A 6,883-nucleotide genomic window follows, 5' to 3' on the forward strand; every position below is an offset into this window, starting at 1 on the left:
CTTGAAAGTGAGTCCATAGGTTCTGGGAAAAGTTCAGTGATGTGATGAGTGAAGTTATCCCCTCTGGTTCAAAGGCCTGATGGTTGAGGGATATTAACTCTTCCTGATCCTGGTGATGTGAGTCCTGAGGCTCTTGTACCACCTTGATTGCAGCAGTGAGAAGAGAGCACGTCCTGGGTGGTAGGGCTTCCTGCTGATAGATGCTGCTTTCCTGCAACAATGTCCCATGCAGATCTGCTCAATGGTGGGAAAGGTTTTATCCATGATGGACTGGTAATATACATTACATTTTGTAGAATTTTCAGTTCAAGGGCATTGGTGCTTCTTGCCAGGCTGTGATGTAGCTAGTTAATATATTCTCAACTACTCATCTATAGATGTCTGTCAAATGTTAGGTGTCATGCCAACTCTTCATAAACTCTGAACGATGTAGAACCTCTTTGTAATTGCACTTATGTTCTGGGACCAGGACAGATCCTCTGAAATAATAATACGGAAGAATTTAAAGTTGCTGGCCATCTCCTCCACTGTTCCTCCACTCATTATTGGCTGATTTCCTCCTGCTGAAGTCGATTAGTAAGACATTCCTTTTATGGCACCATTCAGTCAGATGTTCAATCTCCTTCCTATATGCTGATTTGTCACCACCTTTGATTTGGTCTACAGTACGTCAGCGAACTTGAATATGGCATTGGAGTTGTGTTTTGGCACACCATCATTGTCCACTGTTCTACTTGCTTTACACTGAGTACACAATCTTGTGGTGTATCTGTGCTGATGGGATTTGTGGAGATGTTGTTGCCAATCTGAACTGACTGGGGTCTGCAAGTTTGGAAATCAAGAATCTAATTGCACAAGTAGGTATTGAAACCAAGGTCTTGAAGTATACTGATTTGTTTAGAGGGGATGATGGTATTGATTAATGAGTTGTAGTCAATATAAAACACACTGATGTATGCATCTTTGCTGGAGTGTACAGTCAATGAGATGGAATCTGCTCTGAACTGGTAGGCAAAATGGAGTGGATCTATGTTGCTTCACATGCAAGAGATAATATGTTTCATCACTAACCTCTCAAAATACTCCTAATACATAATGATCTGGATCACTTAGATTCAGACTTTAACACCCACGTTGTTCACCCCCATGAAGTTAGTTGTGCCAAATGTAAAGGGTCGATTCCAATTGCCCTACACCAAAGTGCTCTCAGCTGTGCTTGGAGCTGTATATCTTCAGGCTCTGTTCTGGAACTGACTCACCTGCTGTTAAAAAAAACATTTGAGTTATCTTTGAGTAACTCCGGCGTATTTGAAAACTATCAAAGAAGATTTAAGTAGTTAAACAAAATAAAGATGCTTTAAAATAAAAATACATACAGTAAATTAATTCTAAAATGCAATAAAATCTAACAATTCATTGAAAATATTGAAGTAATAAAATGCTCCGTTTACATTTTTCTAAAAGATTGAAGTTGCCTCTCTTATGCTTGTCATCTTGGGCTGAAGGGCAGATGTGCCTTTAGCTGCTCTCCAGCGCATCTTGGACCTCCATGTTTTGACAAGCCAGATGATGAGGTACAAGAAATATGAAGTACAAATGTTTGTATATATAACATGCACTATTCGTTTTGGTTGTTTCATCAAACCAAATTCACCCTTTACAAATGAACGTTGCTTGGTTTTCATTTTCAATAGTGCTATCTATTGTATATCTAAGAGATTTTCTATTAACAGTTAAAAGCTAACTGGACTGTAATTAACTAGAGGTTCACAATTACACCATCTACAACTTAATAAGTACCTACAGTAAATCAGAGGAGATTCTGGGATAAAAGGGGTTTGCGATGTGAAGAGGAGAAGCAGTTTGTCATCACCTGGCATTTTTTATCCGTTTCAGCCATTGCCTCAACAATTTCAACACCAACAACTAGTAATGCTACTGCACCTATCCCCTGCCCTTTAGATCATACAACCATATGATATAGGAGCAGAATGAGACCATTGGGCTCATTGAATCTACTCTGCCATTTCATCATGGCTGATCTATTTTTCCTCTCAGCCCCAATCTCTTACCTCCCCTCCCCCATATCCCTTCATGTCCTAACAAATCAAGAAACTGGATGTTGCCAACTATCTTGCTAAAAAGAAAAAGAGCAGGAGGGACAGAGAAAGTGCCTCTCTTAAAGGTATGATTTATAAGTATCATACAATGCTTTACAGTGAAGTGTCTGTCATCAACGGCCAGTTGACCAGAACACAAGTAATAAATCAAACCATGATAAGTTGTGAAAATGAAGTGGAGGACATGGATATTGATCCTGAGTACATATTGTTGAAAACTGTAGCTTGGGGAATATTGTTCAATTTCTCAAAATGCATTAATGTTGATCAAAATTAAGAACAGTGAGACTGCTTTTACTTTAAGAATTTGTATCATATGGTTGTCCAATGCCATATTTGTGGGTATAAATCTGTTCATAGACTCATTTCAGGACTGTCTGCCAAAATTAAGCTTGTATTTATTTGAAGCTCTTTTCCTTAGCCATTGAATGAGTGTCAATGATCCTCAGCACTCAACACCATTTTAGGATCATCTACAATACACTGCAACCTCTGCTGGCTGAATGCATTCCTGAATTTGCCATCATCTTCTCCAACCCCAAAACAACTCTCCTCTAAGAGGAGCAAGCTTTTAAGTTTTGAAAAACTCTACTGATATCGGCCCCTGATGTAGCATGCAGCCACTTAGAGGAAAGCAGCAATAATATTCACTTGTTAGTGGCAAAAAACTTGATCTGATGACAGTATTGGAAGTTATGAGCAGAAGTTAATTGCACAATGCAATTCCACTCAACATTTTTGGGAACTATTCGATGTAGGCTATTTTATTTATCACTTTTAACATGCTGTGTTGATATATCCATCTGAATTTTTCTGGAACCAAAATGGCTAAATATAGTTAATCTCAATTCCAATTTCAATGATGAGGCTATATCTGAGTCCTGTTCAAATGTTTTCTTCCTAATATTTCCCCTTTCCTTTCCTGTCCTGAAGAAGGGCCTCAGCTCGAAACATTGACTGTTTATTCATTTCCATAGATGCTGCCGGACCTGGTTAGTTCTTCCAGTATTTTGTGTGAGTTGCTTTGGGTTTCCAGAGTCTGCATGCTTTTTCATATATAATTTCTTGTTGTGTTTTTATTTTAGATGGCAGTAATAACATTTTAATATTACTGACATTGAATTACTGCCAAATTGGCATTCAGAAAATGAGATTCCCATGTTCCCATACATTTCCTATGTATGTATTTTTTCTAGTATTGATCTAACTCATTTTATGACTGAATCAGAACCAGATGAATAAATTCTACAAATCTTTATTATCCGCATGTGTTTCAAAATATTAACAGTTGAAACAACTTGAACAGGGAAGCATTGTAATTGGATAGCTGTAGCCGAACATAGAGGCGGTTGAATGGTCTGCAACAGGCCCAAAGATTGAGTATATTGTGCTGGCACAATGAAATAGGGTATGACTCATACAGAAAGGAAGTTCATTGTTTCAGGCAGCTTGACAGAGTAATATCGCATCAGGAAGGCAGCCTCGATAAAACAAATCAGAGATTGCTGGTAAAACAATCCAGCGATTGGAAGCTATTCATGTGCACTTTTATGAGATGTTGACAGAAAACTTGTGGAAAACTTGTAAATGTTTTCCCTCAGTTTAAAGTAATTGACCACACATTTTTCTTGCCCCATAATTATGTAATTATCAGTTCCATTTGAATGAACTTCATGTTTTTAAGGCTATCTGTACCATATAGCCTACTGTATACTATGGGACTAGCTTAAGTCGTAGTAACACCTTATTGAGCACACGCTATTGGGCGTGTATTGATCTGTATGTATGTGTTCAGTTTGGGTTCCATAAGTAAAAAGCCCCGTTAACTTAGCTCCAGTCTCTGGTGTTTTTATTAATGATATTGTTGTGTAAACGGCCACATACACAACAAATTGGCAACGAGGTTAATGAACCTACATCGTATCAGAATGCCATGTTTTAATTGATAACGGCACTCGGAGGAAGAATGCAAGGAACGAGCCAAGCAGTGGAAAAAAGGAGGCAGAGTGAGGCCACAAATCTGAAAGGAATGGGAGTTCGGCTAGAGTTGAGAACGTCGGAGCAACAGCACATCCAGGCGAGATCACAGCCAACGCTGATCCCAAGGGATGAAAGCATTTCTGAATATTGTGTTGAATTGTGCAAATTATCAGAACATTGTCAATTTGGAGCAGGTCTATCAGACGCATTGAGGGACAGGTTAGTGTGTGGCATGTACTGTGAAATCACACAGAAGAAGCTCTTGTGTGGAAAAGACCTTGCATTCGAGAAAGCGCTAAACATTTCAATATCATTAGAAACAGCCGCACGAGGTGTTTCAGAAGTTCAACAAAAATCCCTGGAATATGCTACTGAGCAGAAATGAAGGAAAGAAATGTTACAGTTGTGGGAACATGTCACATGACCCTGAGGACCGTTGGTTTAATGACAAGGAATGTAGGAACTGTGGCAAACAGGGGCACACTTGTAGAGTATGCAAGGCTAGTAGACAGCAGAAAAAGGGCAAAATACAGAGAAACAAGAAAGCCCAGGAAGGAAAATACAACAATGTACACAAAATGAAAGAAAGCAAACTGATGACAATGACCCAGATGAAAGTGAATTGTCTTGTCTTCAACCTCACAGCCTGAAAGAGACAGATGATTGAAGAATAAGGATCACTCCACAAGTGGCAGGTGTCAATCTGAAAATGGAGTTGGATACAGGCTCAGCTTTAACAGTGATCTCTGTACATGACTACAAATGACTGTTTTCTTACATACCTCTGAAATGAACTGTTACTGCTAAAGACTTACATAGGGCAGAAAGTGTGTCCCAAAAGTAAAATTAAAGTGACAGTGATCTACGGGGATAAAACACAGCAGCTGAACCTCTATGTACTGAGAAATGGAGGACCACCATTGCTGGGACGTGAATGGCTCAGGAAAATCCAGTTGGATTGGCACACCATCAAGGTACTAGATGTGTCAACAAAGGAGGGCAGCTCCGTAGGGAAGATGTCTGCAGCTCTCCTCTCACCCATCATCCACTATTACAACAACAAGAAGGGGCTAGACAGCATCAACAGGGAGACAGACATTGCCAATAAACAGGATGATGAAGACTACCTGAAAGTAAAAGAGCAGACTTACCAGGAAAAATTGACATCTCTCAAAAGAGAGCTACAGCAATTACAGGAGGACACTTTGCAGGAGTATCAGAAAAGGATGAAGAAACTAGATCAACAATACAAGCAAGGAATATGAAATGTAGGGCTTTTACCGCAACTGGTGAAAAGGAATTATAATAGAGAGAAGAAAGAAGAGGAGAGAGTGCAGGAGCCCCCAGCTCAGACCAGCCCAAGCCGTAGCCACCTCACGCAGCCTGTCAACACCATGAGTGAGGCCGAGATGGAGCAGCAACAGCCAGACAAACCTGATGCGCCATCAATAACTCTCGGAGACGGGAGGTGAACAATAGGCTTTTATTAGCAGCAAAATGGAGCATGACATCTCGGAGACTGAGGGAGGAGCAGTGCCTCCAATCGCCTTTATTCAGGGGTCTGTGGGAGGAGCCACAGGAGCACTCAGCAGAGGGGTGTGTCCAGACAGGTATACATAGTTTACCACAAAACCCAAATCCCCCAGGGAGAAGAAAGTAATTGCAACAAAGGTTCTTGGAGCAGTAAGGTGGTTCAACATAAAATGGATATGGATTCATCAACAGGAATGATACAAAGGAAGATCTGTCTGTACATCAGACTGCTATATAAAAAAAATAACCCACGGAAATACCTCCGTAATGTTGGAGACGGTGTAACTGTGGAGTTCGACGTAGCGGAAGTAGAAAAGGGTGCAGAAGCAGCAAACGTAACTGGTCCTGGAGGAGTTCCAGTCCAAGGAAGCCAATATGACATGGACAGAAATCGTTATCGTCACTGCAACCCTCGCCTGCGAGGCTCACCTTGTAACTACCAACAGAACATTGAAGGTGGAGAGAAAGGAGTTGGAGCAGAGTCAGCAATGGATGGAGAAAACCAAGGTGATCAAAATCAGCAACATCGCCTTCCTTACAGAAGACAGCGTTACCCACCTTACTTTGTTCATTGTCGCTACGGTTGCCGCCCACGATATAGCAACCAGCCCAGGGAGAAATTACTGAGGGTGGTGAAATAAATGAAAACCAGGTTACTGGGGAAGAAGGTAAACTTAACAGAGAACAAAATCAATTCCATTCAAACAGAACAGCTTTCGCACAAGGTAAATCTTGAACCAATTTTTTCCCTCCATTGAGAATCATACACTTAATCCTTTGCGGGAAAGTTTCTTTTGCAAGTACATATTTTGAATCCTCAGCCAATGTGTATTGTTTTTCACAAAGAGGCTGGACAACAGCATCAAAACAGGCGAATTCTGGCAACAAACTGTAAGGTTTCTACTGTTGTATTTTCACACTGTGCTGAATGTGCATCTGAAGGAATTCTTCCTTTTCAGCCAGAGTGATAGCAGTGCAGGTAATCTTTCACATCAGCAAAACTATACTTTAACAGCAGCTTAAGAACAATGGAACGAACAACAGGATTTTGATCAACTGCTGCACCAAATGGTGAAAGATTACTGGTAAAGTAATTATCTTTCTGTGAGTCATTGGATTGCCCTGACTTTTGAATAACTAGTAGAGACAGCAGATCACCAGCCACATCTGTTTGTGGTAAGTCATCTCTGAAGCAGACCATGGAAACTCCTTTATGTTCAGAGGTCAAATTTTCATGACATCTATATGGA

At 40.4% G+C, this 6,883-nt stretch overlaps 1 pseudogene; it reads left to right on the forward strand.

Moving 5' to 3' along the window:
* The first annotated feature begins 5,509 nt into the window (after window positions 1-5,509).
* Window positions 5,510-6,369, forward strand: LOC132401322 (Y-box-binding protein 1-like; annotated as a pseudogene).
* The last annotated feature ends 514 nt before the right edge of the window (window positions 6,370-6,883 follow it).

The sequence above is a fragment of the Hypanus sabinus genome, chromosome 10, assembly GCF_030144855.1.
Source record: "Hypanus sabinus isolate sHypSab1 chromosome 10, sHypSab1.hap1, whole genome shotgun sequence".
Classification (NCBI taxonomy): Eukaryota; Metazoa; Chordata; class Chondrichthyes; order Myliobatiformes; family Dasyatidae; genus Hypanus; species Hypanus sabinus.